We start from the raw sequence: 21,947 nt of genomic DNA on the forward strand, positions 1-21,947 counted from the left end.
ATCCCTTTACACTATGTCGTAGTTTGAATGTAATTGACACCCATAATATCATAGAAAGTGGCACTATTAGGAGGTGTGGCTAAGTTAGAATGGGTATGGCCTTTTGGAGGAAGTGTGTCACTGAGGGGGCAGTCTTTGAGGTTTTCTATGTTCAGGATACCACCCAGTGTCTCAGTTGACTTCCTGTTGCCTGCAAGATGTAGGAATCTCAGTTATAGCAATGTGTTGGCCTGCATTTCACAAATGCTCCTCACCATGATGATAATGAACTAAACCTCTGAAAATGTAAGTGAAGCACCTCAATTAAATGTTTTCCTTTATAGGAGTTGCCATGATCATGGTGTCTCTAAACAGCAATAGAATCCCCAACTAAGACAGAAGTTGGTACTAGGGTTTAGGGTATTGATTTGAAAGGCCTGGCCATAATTTTGTTTGGAGGAATTCAGACTTTGGTACTTTGAGCTATGAAAGCAGAGGGATGCTTTAACCACTGTTTAATGGGCCATACTAGCAGGAGCATAGAAGACAATAGTGCTGATAATGATTTAAACTGTCAGGGGTTGTCTCAAGATGCCTCAAAGAAGAACTTTAGTATGTTGCCTAGAGATCATTCTTGTGATATTTTGGTGAAGAAAGTGGCTGCCTTTTGTTCTTGTTCATAGATTCTGCCTGAAGCTAAAGAAAAGAGTTTTGGATTAATTCCACTGGCAGAAGAAATCTCAAAACAGCCTAGTATAGAACACGTTATGTGGTTACTAGTGTTCATACTTACAAAGATTTATAATGAAAAGGAGAAACCTGAGCAGGGTAAATTTCAAAATGTAAATTTTGAGGAGAGTACCAGGAAGTAGAATGGAGCTAAGTCCTGTGTTCAAGGAGATAAACAGAATAAGAAATGGAATAAAGGAAGTAGTGACTCCAGGGCAAGATCCCACTCAGTCAAATTTACAACTTGCAAAAAGGAACTAAAAAAAAGCTTAGAGCTGGGTGTGATGGGGCACGCTTTTAATTCCAGCACTCCAGAGAAAGAGGCTGGCAGAGTTTGAGGCCAGCTTGGTCTGCAGAGCAAGTTTCAGGACAGCTAATTTAGGCAGTGAAAGATAGAAAGCTTGTGAAGGTGTATTGAACAAGGAGGCCATGTTTTAGGCCCAGTAAGCAACAGAACTTGGCATCTTTGGCCATGTGGGTCTGGAGTTAAGGATAAGAGAAAAGGACTATGGAATTTTCCCAGAGACTAAGGAAAGCCACTGAGGTCAGGCGTGTGTCAAGGGTATACCTGAATAGAGGTCTAGTGAGGCCATTGTGTGAAACTGTGAAGTTCAAGCCTGGATTGCTTTGGAGAATCCAAGATGTTAAAGATGCCAGAGTCATGGGATACCTACTGAGGAGAGCTGCAAACAAGGAGTGGAGCCAACACAAGGGAAGTGTTTTGTAGCCAACAATGCTGAACAGATTTGGAGATCTGAAGAGCATTTTGATATCAGACATGGAGATACAGAGTTTGCAATTTGCCCAGCTGGTTTTTGGTCTCACTTTGGTTCATTATTTCCTCACTATGGTCCCTTCCCTACATTTTGGAATGCTACTGTATACCCTGTGCCATTCATGTTGGAAATAAGTGATATTTTTTTTTAATTTTGATTGTATACGGGATTATAGTTAAGAGATTGCATGAATCTCTGAAGATAATTTGAACTTTGGAATTTTAAACATTGTTGAGACTGTAATCTGTAATAGCCTATGGGGAATTTTGAAGTTGGACTGAGTGCATTTTGCATTGTGATATTATTACAAGCCTATGGGGGGCCAGGGAGTGGAACGTGGTAGTTTGAGTAAAATCTGACCCCATAATCTCATAGGGAGTTTGTTGTTGGAATGGGTATTGTCTTGTTAGAGGAATGTGTCACTGTGGGAGTGGGCTTTGAGGTGTCCTATGCTCAGGATACCACCCAATGTCTCAATTGACTTCCTGTTGCCTGAAAGATGTAAGGGTCTCAGCTACTATTCCAGCACCATATCTGCCTGCATGCTGCCATGCACCCTGTCATGATGATAATGGACTAAACCTCTGAAACTGTAAGTGAGCTATCTCAATAAAATGTTTTCCCTTATAAAAATTGCTATGTTCTGAGTGTCTCTTAGAGCAATAGAATCCTTAACTAAGACTCTGAGGTTTTGTTTCTGGATTCTCTAATCTGTTTAATGCCTCTCTGTTGGCTTTTTAGCCAGAAACATGCTGTATTGGTTAGGGAAGCTCTGTGATATGTCTTGTGGTCAGGTATTCATATGCCTACAGCTTTGTTTCTTATGCTCATCATTGCTTTGGCTTTGGGGGAGGTCTTTTGTGGTTCTGTGAATTTTAAGATTCTTGGTTTTTTTACTCTATGGAGAACAAAACTGATGTTTTGATGAGGACTGTCACTCAGAAATATGGATTTGGGCATTTGCATGAATATTACCAATCTAATTCTTTGATTGAACACACTGTATCCCTGACATATGATATAGGGAGACAAAACACTTTGGCCCATTTGTTTTTGTCTCACCACAGGCCCAATGTGTACATTCAAGAAGACTTCTCAGTTATGAGTTTACAACAATATAAAGTCTTTATTACCCAGCTAGCTACTACACTGGGTGTTCAGAATCTCAGTGTGGAACTGAGTATTTCTCAGAATGAGATTTTAAGCAAAAACAAACACATTCTTGGTTGGCATACTTCAGTTAATAAAAACAGTTAGCTTGAAGTGGGACTACAGAAACTAAAAAGCAAGGTTAGTACATTAAAGAGTTTCTATATGGACTATGATGGATTGGGCCTTTGTTTAAGTTTTTGGCAGGTGGTTCTGTCTACATGCTGAATTTTACAAACTGATGACACTTCCAGCACAGATTCAGTTATGCTAAGGTCTGGTGCCCTGTTACACAATGAACACCAAAACAGTGAAACTGAGTGACCATGGACTGAAACCTCTGAAAGCATAAGCTAAAATAAATATTTCTTCTCTTAAATAATTTATCTGAGGTATTTTATCACAATGACACAAAATGACTAACACAGGTTCAGAAAAAAATAATCTCAAGGAAGAGTCGAGGAGTTCCTCTTTAATATTACTTGAATACAAGAGATGAGAGATCTCTGTGAGGTCAAAGAGAAGTTGATAAAGCTGGATAGCCATTGTGGTCTTTCTGAAAGTAAAGACATGAAACTTACATGAGCAGCAGTAGAGACATATTGTGATAAAACTCATGTCACAAGAGAGGAAATAAAGAAGAATTACAGTAGTTCTTCAAAGAATGAAACCATAGAGGAAAGATATTGCTGTGGATATCGCTCTGTATAAATAAATACTGATTGGCCGGTAGCCAGACAGGAAGTATAGGCGGGACTAACAGAGAGGACAATTGAGGGAACAGGAAGGCAGAGGGGAGACTGCCTGGAGCCGCTGCCAGGACAAGCAAGATGTAAGGTACCAGTAAGCCATGAGCCACGTGACAAAGCATAGATTAATAGAAATGGGCTAAATATAAAAGTAAGAGCTAGACAATGATAGGCCTGAGCTAATGGCCAAGCAGTTTAAATAATGTAAGAGTTTGTGTGTTTATTTTATAAGTGGGCTCTGGGACTGACGGGACTTGGTGGGAGCTAGAGAGAAATTCTCCAGCTACAGATATGGGCAATAAAAAGAATACACATGTATACATGCATGTGTTTAAGCACATAGACACAAATATAATTTCTAACACTACACATAAAAAGCTTAGGAGACAATAATAAACCTAGTATCAGTAAATATTTACAGACACCAGTGTGGTATGAAAGGCAATTTCCAGTTTTAAAGATGGGAATTCTTGAAGAGTTGACTTGGAATGGAGAAATGTACAACATGAGACGGGAACATTTTGACATGCTAGGTAGCAAGAGAGCTCTGAGAGACTGATGGGTCTGCATGAAAAGGGCTCAAGTGGCAATTCAGAAGGCTTTCTGAATAAGGATGGGAGAATTAAATATTTAATTAAAATAAAAGTATGTCCTAAAACTCATCAAGTATTTTTAAATTCATGAGTTCATAATGACTATGTATCTATGTATTATCTATCTGTCTATCTATCTGTCATAGATCTCATCTATATACGTCTAATGAGAGAATATTAGTCATTGATGCTACACATTGTGCTTAACCTCTATGTAGCTGAACAAATTATTTAGATGAATGAAAGTTCTTACTCCAAAAATTGATCCAGTTAATTAAAATAAAATGATAGAATTAAAGTATCATATTTTTAAAAGTCCAAGTGCATGAGAGGATCTAGGTATTTAGTATCAACGGCTGCTCACCAAGGGGCAACCAGGGGGAGAGGCGATGACTCTATTGGCAAAGTGCTTGTTATGCAAGCATGAAGATCTGAGTTCAATTCAGAAGATGATGTAAAAAGCCAAGTGTGGTGGTATGTGCTTCTAATCCCAGCACTAGGAAGACATCTGATATTGATCTCTGACTTGCACGCATATATAAACATAAGGCTACACACAGAGACACAGAAACAAAAAACTCACACTCCACCTACCTCTATACATATACACAAAGGGAAAATCAGACATAATATATCTCTTGATGAACCAACACACCTGATACAACCTTGTAAGCACATTAGAACTAAGTCTAAATAAGACTGCTTCAAGCTGCCATTTTGCAAGAAATGTATAGGTTTGATTGTAAACTCAATAATCTGGGTGGCTAGAAGTCAGAGGGATCAGGTTCTTCATAGAAATGAGGGATAACCATGGAACATGGAAGATTGAAAGAAATATAAGGCTATCAATTTTAGTAAATGTGAAGATTATAATGTAGTATCTGAGGATTCCAACTAGGGCAACAGAGTATTGAAATAATGCATGGAAATTAATTTTGCAAAAACTAGGAGGGGGTTGTTTTGAAGTGAAAGAGTAGCATTTGATATTGTACTGTCTGAGGTATTTTGGGAATTGTCAGAAAGTACATTTTCTTGATCTGGGAAGTCTGTATTAGAATTTATTATTTTTATTTTTAGGAGGTCTTTCTGTGTAGCCCAGACTGGCATCAAACACAGTTGTGTGTTTTTCCTTCCTTAACCTCCAAGTGCTGTGATCACAGCTATGTGCCAACATGCCTGGCAGTACTGGGACAAGATTAGAACAAAATTTGACTGCTAACAAGAAAAAGCAAAGTCCATAGTTTATATGCATGAAGGAAGAAAGGAGATCTATTCAAATGTAAATATTGAAAATAAAACTGAGGACTTCTTTGAGTATGATTTCATTTTATATTTGACTAGCAGAAGAATAGGTAAAGCATAAAACCCGCAGAAAGAGTAGAACACTGAAGATTAGAACAGCAACAAAGAATAAAAATGCCACAGAAAAAGTCAATAAAAATTAATAATTTTTGTAACTAAATTAATGAGACTCTTAGACTAAGAAGAAAGATGCCAAATAAAATCAGAAGAACTCTCAAAGACTATTTAAAACTCATTCTTAAGGACCAGATAAAGAGTACAGTTCTCATACTTGTTATTAAGCTTTTTTAATAGATTAAGATTTTTCCAGTAAATTTTTTTAGTTGGACAAAGTGGCTGAAAAAATTGTGGTTGTACATGCGGCTCTCTTGTAGGTGTCTGACAAACACAAAATATCTGTGTTTTAGATCTCATGTGGGACACAGAATAACAAAACTGATTGGCATAAAAGAGATAAGATATTAATATTTTTGAGAGAATTTTTTAAATTAAGACCTACTAGTATGAAAAATAAGAGATTGCCATTGATGACTTAATCAGCCCTATGTACATTCATATTTCCTTTTAATATTTTCTTTGAGAATTTCACCTCTAAGTAGTATATTCCATAATTTCTTCTCCTTCATCTCTACCTACCAACTCCTCCCATGTTGACTTGCATACTCTATTTTAAATTTATGACCTCTTTTTCTGTAATTATTATTACTATATACATATGCATGTATCAACACATATGTATTTATAAATATAACCTGCCAAGTACATTTAGTGTTGCTTATATGTATATATGTTTGTTTAGGGCTGACCACTTGGGTTTGGATAACCTAATAGAGGGGGAATGCCCATGGAGAAGACTGATTTTTTTTCTCTCTCAACAGCCGTTAATTGCCTATAGATTTTCATCTAGGGATGAGGCATTATGAGATTTCCCTGATCCATATTGAGATGTCAATTGTTAGTGTCATTATTCAGGTTTAATTTAGGCAACTGTGATGATTTGAAAGAAAATGGCCCCCAAAGAGAGTGGTACTAGTAAGAGGTGTGGTTTTGTTAGAGTAGGTATGCTCTTGTTGGAGGCAGTGGGTCATTGTGGGGGTGGACTTTGAGGTCTCATATGCTCAAGCTACTCCCAATGTCATAGTCCATTTCCTGTTGCCTTCTGATCAGGATGTAGCCAGCACCATGTCTACATGCATGTTGCTATGTCCCACCATGGTGATAATGGACTAAACCTCTGAAAATATAAGCCACCTCAAATAAAGTTTTTCATTTATAAATGTTGCTGTGATTGTTGGTTTTAAAAAATAAGTGGCACTGGTTATTGTTCGAGAAAGGTCATGAGTCATGACAAAACCCAGTATCAGAGCTTTATTAGGAGGAAGAGGACAGAAGAGAGTGTGGCTAGGCCTGGGGCAGAGACACATGTAGGAGAGAGAGAGTGAGGGGGGAAGAGCAGAAGAGGAGGGAGAAGTCTGTGTCCAGCTTTTTAAGGATGCCCCTCCACATGTCCAGGTGGACTTATAAAGATATACCACACGTGCACTGATTGTGTGACTGTGCTGCACACATTTGTGTAATCATGCAGAGCACTGATGATGTAAGATGTAAGACCCCTTGATTAGCTACTGAACTGTACATGTGTGGTCATATAGCTGGAGTGGCAGAATCCTAACAGTGATCATGGTGTCTCTTCACAGCAATAGAATCTCCAACCAAGACAGAAGTTTGTACCAGGAACTGGAGTACTGATGTGAAAGGCCTGACCATGTTTTTGTTTGGAAAAATTCAGACTTTGGTACTTTGGGTTAGGAAAGCAGAGAAATGCTTTAAGCACTGTTTAATGGGCCATACTAGCAGGAGCATAGAAGACAATGGTGCTGATTATTATTTGAAATGTCAGGGGATGTCTCAAGAGGTATCAGAGAAGAAGAACTTCAGTATGTTGCCTAGAGATAATTCTTGTGGTATTTTGGTGAAGAAAGTGGCTGCCTTTTGCTCTTGTCCATAGAGTCTGCCTGAAGCGAAAGAAAAGAGTTTTAGATTAATTCCATTGGCAGAAGAAATCTCAAAACAGCCTAGTATAGACCATGTTGTATGATTACTAGTGTTCATACTTACAAAGATTTATAATAAAAGGAGAAATCTGAGCAGGGTAAATTACAAGATGTAAATTTTGAGGAGAGCACCAGGAAGTAGACTGGAGTTAAGTCCTGTGTTCAAGGAGATAAACAGATTAAGAAATGGAATATAGGGAGTGATCTCACCCAGCTAAAATTTCAATTTGTGAAAAGGAACCAGAAAACAAAACAAAAAAGGCTTAGAGCCAGGTGTGGTGGGGCATACCTTTAATCCCAGCACTCCAGAGGAAGAGGCTGGCAGGTCTCTGAGTTTGAGGCCAGCCTGGTCTACAGAGAAAGTTCAAGGACAGCTAAGCTTTGGCAGGAATGGTTACCATGGAAAACAGAGAGCTTGTGAATATGTAATTGAACAAGGGGGCACATTCCAGACCCAGCAAGCATCAGAACTTGGCATCTTTGGCTATGTGCTTCTGGCTTAAGAATCAAGGAGCAACCAAGGAAAGTCACTGAGGCCAGACATGTGTCAAGGGTGTACCTGAATGGAGGCCTAGAGAGGCCATTTAATGAAACTGTAAAGTGAAAGCCTGGGTTGCCTTGGAGAACACAAGATGTTGTAGATGCCAGAGCAGTGAGGTACTTACCAAGGAAAGCTGCTAACAGGAAGTGGAAACAGCCCAAGGGAAAGAAGTATGTTGCAGTCAACAAAGCTGAAAGAGATTGCCAGTCTGAAGAGCATTTTGACATAAGACATGGAGATACAGAGTTTGGAGTTTGCCCAGCTGGTCTTCAGTCTTGCTTTGGTCCAGTATTTCCTAAGTATACTCCCTTCCCTACATTTTGGAATGGTAATGTATATCCTGTGCCATTATATGTTGGAAGTATGCAATCTGTTTTTTAATTTTAATTTTATAGGGGATTATACTTAAGAGATTGCCATGAGTTCTAGAAGAGACTTTAGGATTTGGACTTTGAAACAAGTTTGAAACTGTTGTAGACTATGGGGGCTTTTGAGATTGGACTGGATGCATTTTTTTTTTTTTTTGCCTTATGGTATGGGTGTAAGCCTTTGGGGGCCAGGAAGCGGAATGTGGTGGTTTGAAAGAAAATGGCCCTCAAAGGGAGTGACACTAGTAGGATATATGGTTTTGTTGGAGTAGGTATAGCCTTGTTGGAGGAAGTGTGTCACTGTGGGGGTGATCTTAGAGGTCTTCTATGCTCAAGTTACTTCCAGTGTTTACAGTCCATTTCCTGTTGCCTTCTGATCAAGATATAGCTAGCACCATGTATGTGTGCACATTGCCGTGTCCCACTATGATGATAATGGACTAAACCTCTGAAATATAAGCCATCTCAATTAAATGTTTTTCCTTTGTAAGAGTTGCCATGGTCACGGTGTCTCTTCATAGCAATAGAAACTCTAAGACAGCAATCATGTTGTTGAGATTTCATGAATGCAGCTTTACTGTCACATATAGAAACCACTTTTTCTGAGCAGACTTTCTTTCCCTCTGGCTCTTAAAAATTTTCTGTCCCCACTTCTGTGATGTTTGCTGAGCCTTAAGTATAGGTGTTGCATGCAACTCAGTTGGGGTATAAGCACCCCAAGATCAGTTGTTCTCTGTGTTTTGACCAGTTGTGGATTTCTGTAGTAGTCTCCTACTGCTGCAAAAAGAAGGGTTTTTGTTGTTGTTGTTGTTGTTTGCTTGTTTTTATGAAGAACATGGGCTATGCTTATCAGGCATGGTGGTGCTTGCAATTTGTGGCTGAAGTTCAACCTGAGAATGTGCAGGGGAGATTTTGAAGAGCTCACCAGCAAAGGCTTGTGCTGGGTCTCTACAAACTGAGCAAGGTCTGGGAAGTGAGGAATTGGTGCAGATGGTCTTAGTTCTCTACTCATATTTCTATGTGGAAGAAGCTGGTTAAATAAATCTACTTAGTTGTCAAGAAGAACATATTCTGTTTTTATTGCTTGTCAATTTACTTAGTTACTTTTTTATCAGCTTATAAATATTAGGTTTCATTATGGCATTTTTAAAAACAAAATTTGTTTTTGTTGTTTCTCCACCATTTCATCCTCCTCTCTTTCCTTTCTTTGTGCCTTCCCACCCCCAGGATCGTCCTTTATCCTTTCTTGTCTTGTGTGACTTTTTGTCCTCCCCCTTTCTCAACACCTCCTGTTACCTTCTTGTCATTTATTTATCTAGTTGTCTTACTGGTTTCCTTTCCTTTTAGTTTGTCTGTTTTGATTTTCTTTTCTTTCTTATTCTCTTTTTAGAGAGAGAGGGAGAATGAAAGAATGGGAAGGAAGGTGAGGAGGAGTAAATAATATGATCAAAATATAGTGTATGAAAATATTTTTAATATTAAAAAAAGAAGTGAGAGTGAGTCTACTTTGTGTTGCCAACTACTCCTGAGTATAAGGCCTACCCTATAATGTGGTTGATATACTCAGTGTCACTCCATTGAAGAAAATTGATTTTTTCTCTTTCAGCCTGTATCAATTGCAGGTAGCTTTTTGGTTATGGGTAGAACTTTGTCTACTTCCCCTTATCTGTCCTGCGATTTTGTCTGTCTTGAACTTGTGCATTTTGTGCATAGCATCACAGTGTATGTATGTTCTTCTCTTGTGTTTTGAAAATGCTGGTTTTTGGGGAAAAGGGACTCTGGTGTGTGTGTGTGTGTACACTTTTTTTTTTTTTAAAAAAAAGGCAGAGTAAGAGCACAAAGTTGGCTAGATAAGTGGTAGATAATCTTGCAGCAATTGATGAGGTGGATAATATACTGAAAATATTGCATGAAGTTTTTAAAAAGCAATATTTCTAAAGTGAGAAATAAACAAACATTTTGTATTCTGTAGGACAGACTCTGAAAAGTTGTATGGCAAGCTTTTGGTTTTCTGTTCTGCCAAAGGTATATGCTTCAAATTCCATGAAACTCACCTGCAGTCATGAAAAAATGACTAGGCAATGACATGCGAGTGTCAGGGTTGTATCTTACTTTTAGAAGGAAGATTTAAAAAATAGCTCATGCTTTTCTAGGCTCACCTGCCAGAACTCTATTATTGCAATTATTCCAACATTTTTTGCCATACAAGGTCTCTATCTGAAAACACAAGTGAAGAAATCACTGGTAAAATGTTTTTGAAGTCTGGAAAGACTGTTTAGTGGGTAAAGGCACTTGGTGTCAAGCCTGACTACCTGAGCTTAATCCATGGAAACCACATGATAGAAGGAGAGAACAGATTCCTACAATGTCCTTTGATCTCCACATGTGCACCAAGGCACATGGGTGCCCACACATGCATGCATACACAATAAATAAATAAATAAATAATAAAAGAAATTAAAAAGGCAAAAGACAAACTAATATTGTTTTTCTCTAGAGAGGATCTTTTTTTTTAGACACCATAAACAAGGATTCCACTAATCAATTTCAAGACATGAATTTTTCTGTCCACCAACTTGATGTGAAACTTGGTTCAGTTACACTGTCCTTATATTTTGCATTTCCTTGGACTAGTCCTTCAGGCCCTGTTTTGAGTGGTTGGGAACTCTGACTACTGTCCCATAGTCCTGTGATACTGCTCAAGTTTAAGTCAACATGTGAATACATGTGAACACATATACACACACACACACACAAGTCTTAAAGGAAAAAGAAACTGGAAATTGCTGGTCTTGGAAGAATATGATACTGAATTATGCAATTCAGAAGGTCATTGGTAACATTCCAGACTTTACTTAATATAATGTTTATCTGAATAACTTCCATACTCTATCAATTCCTTCTTTATTCTTTCAAAAGTATCTGGAGTTTCTGATAATATTTTATCTGTGTATTACCTAAAGAAATGACTAAGTATTTGTTATACAATTATAATCTAAATATTAGTCTAGATTGCCTATTACTAAAGGCACCATCCCACTTGTCCCAGAAGTCAACAGGGCAGTGCCAGCTCTCCTGATGTCAGTTACAATGACCCTGTAAGCACCAAATTGCACATATCAATTTCTTATCTCAGTTCTATTGATTTTACTTTCTGATCAAATACTGATGTTTTCTGTGTGAATTTGCTTTAATGTTTATTTGAAAGCCGTGTCAGAAATCAAATCTTTTACCTCTCCAAGACAGCAGTTTCTTTCTCAGAATTTTTCTATTTTCATCTATGTCATTTGAGTGAATATTGTTACATTTTTTTCACTCATAACCACTTTTAATCAGCCCAGAGAAGGCCAATCGGTCTAAGCTGAATCAATCTAAGCATTTCCCTGGAATTTTTAACTTGAGTCTGGAGCACATGCCTGAAGCTTTCTCTACTGGTTAAAATGTGAGCTATATGGCCTAGAAACTCCCAGAAGATATTTCCCTGACCTGGTACCTGCTGCTCTGATATTGTAATTCAGATATACTGAGAACTGAATAATCAGCCGGAGCTTTGTTTCCTGTCAGTCCTGAGGATGACTGAAATGTTTGCTCTTCTCACACTTAATGGACTTAGAACTGTGTTTCTATCCCTTGTTCTCCCTCAAATATCTTGAACCAAAAAAGCCATCCCCCGTGAAGTTGCTCATTGACAACAGCTAGTACGCAGTTTGTGAGTATTGGATGCCAGTACTTTAGGGAAATGAGTTCATAGTCAGAGAAGTTACTAAAGTGGACAAGAGAGATATTAGAGGTGATATTTCCTACAGGAAAAAAGAGTACATTCTTCATTGTTTTACTGACTTCCATGTGTTGTGTGAAGCTCGTTTTAAAAAAAAATCAAAGAGTGAGGTCAGGGTTCACAGACTCTGTCTCTGATGTTGGCTGAGTTCTGGTGCCTTTTTCCTCTGACTCCAGGCCTAGAGGTTAGGAAGACCTCTGCCGTTTCTTCTGCTAGGGTTTAAACTGCACTCTGTTGTTTATACCATTGCCAATGTTTGTCATTTTTTAAAAACTAATTTTTTTTTCAAATTTATATAGTTAAATTTAGTAGTACTATCTGAGGCCCTCTCTCTCTCCCTCTCTCTCTCTCTCTCTCTCTCTCTCTCTCTCTCTCTCTCTCTCTCTCACACACACACACACACACACACACACACACACACACACACACACACACACATTCTTTCTTTCATTGAAAATAGATTTTTCATACAATATATTCAGATCATATTTTCTCCACCCACAACTCCTTCAAAATTCCTCCTGACCTCCCCTTCCATCAAAATCTACACTTTTTCTCTCTTTCATTGGAAAACAAATAGGCATCTAAAAAATAATAATGAAATAAGATGATATAAAAACAAACTGGAATAGGACAAAACAAACAGAAGAAATGAGATATACATGTAGACCCAGATACACATATTCATACACACAAGAATTCCATAAAACACAAAACTGGGAGCCATAATATATAGGCCAAGGATTTATAAGGTAAGAAAAATATGCCCTTTCAAAACCTTATGAGACAAAAAAGCTCCAAAGATGCCACTGGGTTTATTTTATATTGGCCATCTACTGCTGGGCATGAGACCTGGCCTTAAGAGTGGGTTATATCCCTGGAGAGACTCTATTGGAGAGAAATGATTTTTTGTTTGTGAATGATTATCAACCAGACATGCTACTGGGTTAAGGATAGAGACTTGTGTCCACAGCACTGAGACCCTGTCTGGTGGGGTCATGCAGGACTGACACAAGCAGGCCTTTTTTAATGCTGCCATAGTCTCTGTGAGTTCCTAAGTGTCTCCATCCTGCTATGTTTTCTTTCCTCCTCCTATAACACTGGGGTCCCTGACTCCTGAAGGGAAGTATTTGATAGAGACAACCCATTTTATGTCTGAGTGTTTTAAGATCTCTTGCTCTCTGCACATTGTCCAGCTGTAGGTCTCTGTATTTGTTCTTATGTACGGTAGGAGGAAACTTCTCTGATGATCTATAGCAGAATATCTTTAGGGGTCATTTTGCAGCTCTGTTTTTTTTTTGTTGTTGTTGTTGTTTTTGTTTTTTAACAGAACTGTATCATTTGGTTTTCTACTAGATCCCTAACCTATTTAGTCACTGGGTCTTGGATACCTGAGTAGTATCAGAGATGGTCTCCATCTCATGGAGTTGGCCCTAAATCCAATTAGATAGTGGTTGGTTACTCTCACAAGCTTTGTGCCACTATTTCAGTAGTATATATGGCAGGCAGGTCATCATTTTAGATCAAAGACTTTGTAGCCTGGTTGGTGTTTACCTTTCTCCTTTGGTAGTGTGCAAAGTACCTTCAAGTACCATGAACAATAGTCCATAGGGGTGAAGACTCAATGCAGGCACCAATTCTACTTCTCTATGTTCAATAAGTTGTGTAGGTGTTGTCTTCAGTAATCAGGCATTAGCTTCAGTTTGTGAAGAATGACCAAGAGACTTGGCAATAGCCTGGGTTGTTTTGGGCTTCTAATGGGTCCCCTTTGGCCAATAACTCAATTAGATATAATCCATTTCTAGCACTGGAAGCTTCATTTTGTGACAACAGATGTTCAGTTAGGGATCTATCTCCCTTGTTCCTTTGGCCATTTCATTCAGATTGTTTTCACACACACACACATTTTTTAGGAAACTTCTACTGTATTAGTTTTCCATACAACCCCTCAGTGTCCTTTAGTTTTAGATGTCCCATCCTGCATTCCTTCCCTTGTTCCCTCTTTCCTCCCCCTTTCTTCTCCCTGTGTTATTCTCATGTTCCAACTACCCACCCACCCTATCCATAACTATATATTTCATTTCATCTTCCTAGGAAGATTCATCCCTCACCCCATTTCTCTTACTCTATACATAACCTCTATGGTTATATGGATTGTAGCTTGCTTATCAAATGCTTAAAAGCTAATGCCTACATGAAAGTGAATACAAACCACAAAGCATAAATATATATTTAATGCAAACATTTAATGCAGGCTATGGATCTGAAGTCTGTCACTAGGAGAGATTCAACTTACTGATGAAAATCTCTAGCAATAATAATATGGCAAGAAAAAGAAATACAAGGTATCTAAAATAGCAAAGGATTTAAATAATCTCTATATTCAAATAATTTTATTTATACAAAATACTAAAGTACCTAGTAAAAATTACCAGAACAAGGGCCGGGCGGTGGTGGCGCACGCCTTTAATCCCAGCACTCGGGAGGCAGAGCCAGGTGGATCTCTGTGAGTTCGAGGCCAGCCTGGGCTACCAAGTGAGTTCCAGGACAGGCACCAAAGCTACACAGAGAAACGCTGTCTCAAAAAACCAAAAAAAAAAAATTACCAGAACATAAAAGTTGTTAAAATAAAATTTACAAGTTATAAATAAATATACAGATAGTAGTAATATTTCTGTTTTTTCTTTTATTGAAAATATATTCTTTTCTCACACAATATGTCCTGATTATAGTTTCCTCCCCTTCTACTCCTCTAAATTCCTCTCCACCTTCCCTTCTTTCCAGGTCCACTCCATTTCTGTCTCTCATTAGAAGTGAATAGACTTTTGTCCAAACCTGGACAAAATAAAATATGACACAAAGCAAAATCTTTCATATCAAAATTGGACACAGTCACCCAATAGGAGGAAAAGAGTCCCAAGAGTGGGTGAAAGAGTCAGAGACCCCCTTATTTTCAGTCAGGAGTACAAATACTAAGTTAATAGCTATAATATATATGCAGAGACCTGGTATAGACCAATGTAAGCCCTGTGCTTGTAGCTTCGGTATCATTGAGCACATGTGCACCTTACGTAGTTAATTAAGAGAGCCTTGTTCTCCTGGTGTCCCCCATTCCCTCTGACTCTTGCAATCTTCCCCTCTCCTCTTCCACAGGAGTTCCTGAGCTCTGATTGGAGGTATTTGATGGAGACCATCAACAATTTAGACTTTATCTCTGTTTAACATAATGTCTAGTTGTGGGTTTCTGCATCTGTTCCCATCTGCTGCCAAAAGAAGCCTCTCTGATGAATGGGTAAGCCACTGATCTATGAGTAAAGCATAATGTCATTAGGAATAATTTTACTAATTTTTTTTCAGACCAGTCATGTTTACTTTTACCCTAGGTCTCTGGGTTATCTAGTCTCTGGCTCTTGGTTAACCAAGTAGTGTCAGATTTGGGATTCTTCTCATGGAGTGGGCGTTAAGTTAAATCAGACATTAGTTGACTACTCCCACAAGTTCTGTGCCACCATTGCTCTAGCATATTTTGCAAGCAGGACAGAGTGTAGGTCAAAAGTTAGGTTGAGGTCCACATTTATCTTTTGGTAGCCTTCAGAGTACCTTCCTACACCAAAGAGACTAGAACATAAGGATGAAGTTTCCATGTAGATACCAACTCAACTTCTCCATATTCAATGAGTTATGTGAATGTTGCCCTCAGCAATAGGGCCCCACTGTCAGTTTGCAAAGAGCAACCCTCCATTGCTGGTGGGAGTGCAAACTTGTACAGACACATGAAAATAAATACAGAAGTTCCTCAGAAAGTTGGGAATCAGTCTACCTCAAGACCTCAGCTATACCACTCTTGGGCAGGTAACCAAAGGACACTCCATGCTACCACAAGGACACTTGTTCAACCATGCCTGTGAATGTGTGTGTGTGTGTGTGTGTGTGTGTGTGTGTGTGTGTGTGTGTGTGTGTGTGTTCATGAATGTGTGCATGTGTGTGTGTGCGGATGTCATTGATTTGGCTCTGCTAGTTAGCCAATGTGCTAGAGATATGTGCCTAATTCCATCCTAGTCCCAATCCTGGGATTATAGACATGCACTAATGATGACTGGCTTTTGTATGGTAGTGAGGAACCAAACTTCTGAACTCAAGTTCTCATGCATGTATAACAGATACTTTAATAATTGAGCCATTTCCATAGGCCCTTAACTGTGTATTCATACATATAAATGTCTCAGAACTTCATTATCTCTGGATACAATAAATTACACTTTAAATGAGAATAACAATAGAAGATAATGGTGCATTTATCAAGAATATAAAAGATAAGAAATATAATTGGAGTATAGCTAAGATAGAGAACTTATAAATTACTCTGAACAGCTTAAAATAAACCTTATAGATTTTCCCCAGTAGCAATGTAATATTTGATAGACAAATGTTGTGTTTCTGAGTATCAAGGGTTAATGATTTTTGTCCTGTTGTTCTTGCTGACTTTTTAACTTTCTATAATTCTAATATGGGTAAAGGTGGTAGACAGAAAGCATTGAACAATTTGTTAGTCTTTGTGAAACCATTTAAAAGCTAAACCATGAAGATTTTGTCAGTGGTTTGAAATCTTATCCATGATGAAATAAGACAAAATTAATTTCAAATTATTGTGTTTATTTATATTATTCTTAATAAGATTAGGGAAGAGAGAGGAGAAAATAGTTGAGATAATCTCAATCTTAGGGTTTCCATTTGTTGAAGTTATGGACTGGATCTGTGACTTTCCAAAATTCATACCTTGAAGTCTTAACTCTTGGTGCAATGATATTTGGAGGTTGAGACTTTGAGAGGTAAATAGGTTTATGAGGGTATAGGGGAGGGATTGCATAATATAAATAGTGCCCTTTTAAAGAAGCAGTACTGGAATGCTGCCGTCCCCTGCAAAGTGCCTATACACCACAAGGGAGGTTGTGTGAGTGAGTATACAAGATTACTAAGTCAGGAATGAAACCCTCATCAAAAGCAAAACTGGTGGAACTTTGATCCAAGACTTTTCAACATCTAGACAGGGTGAAAATAAAATTCTTCTGCCTAATCCACACAGTCTGAGTAGGTTGCCATGGTAGTTCAAGCAGACACCTGGTCCCTTGGTAGACAAAGCTGAATCTTCTAAAGACTCAGAAAACAGATTTCTTCACAATTTTAGAGACTTGCCAAATTATAATGAATCAGCTGGATGAGTACCAGAAATAAAATTGAACAAGCTCATGTGATATAGACTTGAAAATATTTTTTAATAAACAGAATGAGTAATCCTTAAGTACATTAGTTACAGATCAGTGATTTATTCTGTTTTGGATTGAATGCCACTCTATGCTGACTTTGTTACACTTACAATAAATATTACTCATGTGCTGTAGGTGAGAGATATGGTGACCAAGGAGATAAGCATACAAAGAACTTAAAACTCTGTGGTGATTAGCATTCCATTTTAAAACAGTGGTGTGTGTGTGTGTGTGTGTGTGTGTGTGTGTATGTATGTGTGTGTGTGTTTAAATAAGTGTATGGTCTATACTCTATGGCTTATCTTTAAGATCCATTTTAACAAATTAATTGTAGAGTATGTATCTCATTGAATATTGCTTTCTTTGTGTATATGTAGATACATGTGTGTACAAGTGTGCACACAAATATGTATAGGTCTGTGTATACATGGAGGTCAGAGGACAACATTGAGTGCCTTTACTCAAGTGCTGTTTACCTGGTTTTCTTTTTGAAACAGGGTTTCTCAGTTACCTGTAATTTACCCGGTGAGCAAGGCTGTCTAGCTTATGAGCCCCCAAGAATCATTTTGTCTCTGCCCTCTCATCCCTGAGATTACAACGATACTGCTATGCCCAATTTTTAAAAAATGTGTATGTGATGGTTTGAGTAGAAAAGAACCCCACAGACAAGTGTTTGAATGCTTGACCCATAGAAGTAGCATAGCACTATTAAGAGATGTGGCCTTATTGGAGTACGTATGGCATTGTTGAAGGAAGTGTGTCACTAGGGCCAGCTTTGAGATCTCAGATGTTTAAGCTAGGCACAATGTGAATCACCATATTCCTTGTGTCTATGAATCTAGATGTAGAGCTCTTGGCTACCTCTCCAGAACCACGTCTGTCAGCATGCCACCATGCTTCCCACCATGATGATAGTGGACAGAACCTCTGAACTGTAAGCCAGCCCCAAATAAATGTTTTCTTTTACAAGAGTTGCTATTGTCAAGTTGTCTCTTTATAGCAATAGAAACCCTAACTAAGACAATGTATTCTTGGGATTGGACTTAGGTCCTCATACTTTCAAGGCAAGAACTTTATTGAATGAGTTATCTTCTCAGCCTAATGGTTATTTTATTGAGACTTTTTAGTTACTTTCTCATTGTAACATAAGGAAGAAATGGTTTATTTTGGCATATAGTTCTAGAGAGATAGAATCCATCATGGTGAGGTGTAGATGTAACCAACGGTCTTATAAAATAAGAAACACAGAGCCAATTCAGAGAAGAAAGCCAAGAGGTCAGAGCTAAGAGCCTCACCCTTCCTGATTCAGGGATCCTCTCCAGCCAAGAGAGCTCTCCAAAAAAAGACCTACTTCCTGTGTGTCTGTCTTTAAAGTCTTCCTGTTCTGCCTTGTCATTGGTTGTAAACCCAAACATGTGACTGCCTCGTCACTGCCTGAATGTACCGCCCTCCAGGTCCTTAAAGGCGTGCGCCACCGCCGCCACGCACTTGCTATGACTCTAATAGCTCTGACCCCCAGACAACTTTATTTGTTAACATACAATTAAAATCACATTTCAGTACAAGTAAAATACCACCACATTTCCCCTTTTCTATTTTAATAAAAAGGAAAAAAAAGAAAAAGGTTATAACTAACAAAAGAAAAACTATATACAAAAGTACAATGACTATATACAATATATACAAATAATAAATGTCTAAACAATGTCTAGTCCATTTGTATTTGACAAATTCAGAGAAAATAATTTCATTATCTATCCTATTTTAAGTCCAAAATGTATCTAATTCACTTTCTATCCTAATTAATCTTCAACTATAACTAACTAACCTTCAACTATAACTATCTAATCTTCAACTCCCTCAGAAACCCAAGAAGGAAATAATATTAGCTAACAAAAATAAAAACAGAAAGTGCATGCAAGCAACTTCCAAAAAATTTGTGAGTTGACAGAAACAGCCAGCTGCCTGGACAGTCACCTGAGGTTTCTCCACAGTGTTGGGGCATCATCTTCAGCCTATAGGCTTAGCATATCTGACAGACTCATTTGTGAAGTAGGATGTACACAAGGTCAACAGTTCAACCTCACATTGGGTGAGAGCAGTCCATGTACCAGAAACACCTGAATTCCACTAGTGTCATGTCATGATTCAGGATTTTAAATTCTGGAAATTGTTGTTGATTTTTTAATTCAACTGTCCATTCTTCTTGGCTGTGTATATATGGCTTCATCTTAGCATCCCGTTCTTCTCCACATCCCTCTGTCAAATGCCAGTTTACTATTGCAAGGCGTGAGCTTAGTTACTCTTCAAGAATAACTGTTTCAGCTGCTGTTCCATTGCACATCAGAAGCCATCAGCCCACTGCCTGTTCAGCTGCCTTCAAAGAAAAGGGCACTGTACCTTTTCCGAATTGTGAAGGCCACTTCAGGGATGGTGCCATATTGTCCTGGCCTCAGAAGATGCCTTTTGATAAAGCCATAACCACACTTGTTTTGGCAAGAATCAGTAGTCCTTTGTTTCATGTCCTGTCTGTCCATTTTGTCAGCAGTTGATTCAAGGATACTTTGTTGTCCAGTGGCTAACTTTTGCCACAATGAAAGTTAACTCCATACACAGTTTCTTCAATGCCCATATTTTCCCTGAAGTAGATTGGTACTGCCAGGAGCCGACATGTCTCATAATCATAACAAAAAAAAAAATTTTCTAAGTTATTAAAACATTTTAAATGCCATATTCTGTAGATCTCTGAAGGGTTTGAAGATGACCTGTCTAAAATATATCTGCTCAATTTTTAAAACATATCTAATATGACTACAAGTTCTATTGTAATGTCTAACTACTAACTTTCATTTCTTTATATCCTAATAGTTGGTAATAATAACATTCAAGGAAAAGAAAATTGCATTGTTAAATGAATGGTATAAGTACAATTAGAGATATACATATAGCATTTTCTAACAATATCAATTTCAATATATATAATTTGTATACAATATAAAACAATCCAATCCAATGTAAAGTATTTAAAACTAGTAATTGTCTTTTTCTTCTTCTTTCTTTCTTTTTTTTTAAACAAGAACCTTAAATCTAATCTCTTTTGCTTAGCCTTTTTCCTAACCCTTGACAACAACTTGTAACCAACCCCCCTAAACAATGAAAATCATCCCAGACCCAAAACCCATTAAAAAGACCAAAAAACCACCCGCCCCACACCACCTCTTTGGGAATGTGGGCGTCGTATTCTTAAAATTGCTTCCTGCTGGGTATGGGCGAAGTTATCTTTATCCTGAAAGAAAAATTTTAGGTTAATTGTCAAATTCTAGGAAAGGTAACCATATCCTTCATTATCCAGTCTGTGTATAATGCCAAAGTTCAGGGTTTATCTCAAGTCTTTATTCAAGTAGTCTTTGAGACTGGATCATCTCAGCTAGTCATCTCAAAATTGCTCTGAGCACCTTGTAGTTCAAAGCTGATCTATAGATGATGTTTGTCAGCTTAGTGATGTTATTATTGTCCACGTGGAATTGTTGTTGTTGTGGGGCCCCAACTTCTTCCTGGAGACTTCAGTTGATGTTAGGCCTGGCCGTGATTTCCTGCAGAAAACTGATAAGAGACTCGAACACAAAGACATATATATGCAGCTAATTGAAGCCTTTTTTCTAGAATTAATTAATACTCTATATGACCATTCATATCTTAACAAAGGATAAAATGTATATATATCTATATATCTATATATTAATCTTGTAAATTTTGATATAAAATTTATACTTTAAGAAAAGTTTTAAAGAATCAGAATAGAATCAAAGAGTTGAGATTAGTAATAGAATAGTCCCTTAGTTAATTTGGCTTTTCTCCTGTCCCATAGCAGAAGATGGCTCTTTTATTCTGGCATGATACAGGGGGTTTGCATTTTCCTTTTAACAACATGCTTGAGTTTAAAGAAGGAGAGAGCCATTCTCCAACTCTAAAGTAAGCTTTAAATTTTAATTGAACTGGGACTATTAGAAGACTAATAGTGTTAAATTTTTAGAGAAAAGCAGAAACAAACATTTAGGAAGACATAAAATTTTTTAGATAATATATACCCATACGCCGTTTCACTCTGTTTCCTGGGATAGATGATTTGTCCCTTTTCTCAGTTGTCTCATTTGTCCAGTGTTCTTCAGATTCCTTAACCTTCATTCTCCTAAAAGACAAAAACAAAAACCTTTCCCCAAGACTAATTTTGGGGATGTCCCTTTTTGGCAAGTTATTATCTGATTAAATGAAAAGACATGTGTTACTGGTATAAGTTAGTTTAAATTGGATGTTCATGCTGGTTGAAGAACTATCACCTCCTCTAATTAAGAGGTTTCTCTTGTTCAAATCGAACCTTTATCAATTTTGATGGTACCCACAACTTATCTTCTCCTGTAGAAACAAAAGCAAAACCTCGTCCCCAACGTAACACATACCCTGGTTTTCATTCTGAGGTCAGCACATCCTTAAAGTATATAGGCTGATTTAATTCTGTAGTTTTTTTCTATTATCCAATGTCTCTCTGCAGCTGTTGTTCCTTTCTCATTGGCATTAAGAAAATTCAAAGTTAATAGAGCATTATGAAGTCTGTTTCTGGGGGTTTTTGTTACCCCTTTCTGTTTATTTAGCATATCCTTTAGAGTT

This window comes from Peromyscus californicus, unplaced genomic scaffold, assembly GCF_007827085.1.
Source record: "Peromyscus californicus insignis strain IS unplaced genomic scaffold, ASM782708v3 Scaffold_12__1_contigs__length_115047231, whole genome shotgun sequence".
Classification (NCBI taxonomy): domain Eukaryota; kingdom Metazoa; phylum Chordata; class Mammalia; order Rodentia; family Cricetidae; genus Peromyscus; species Peromyscus californicus.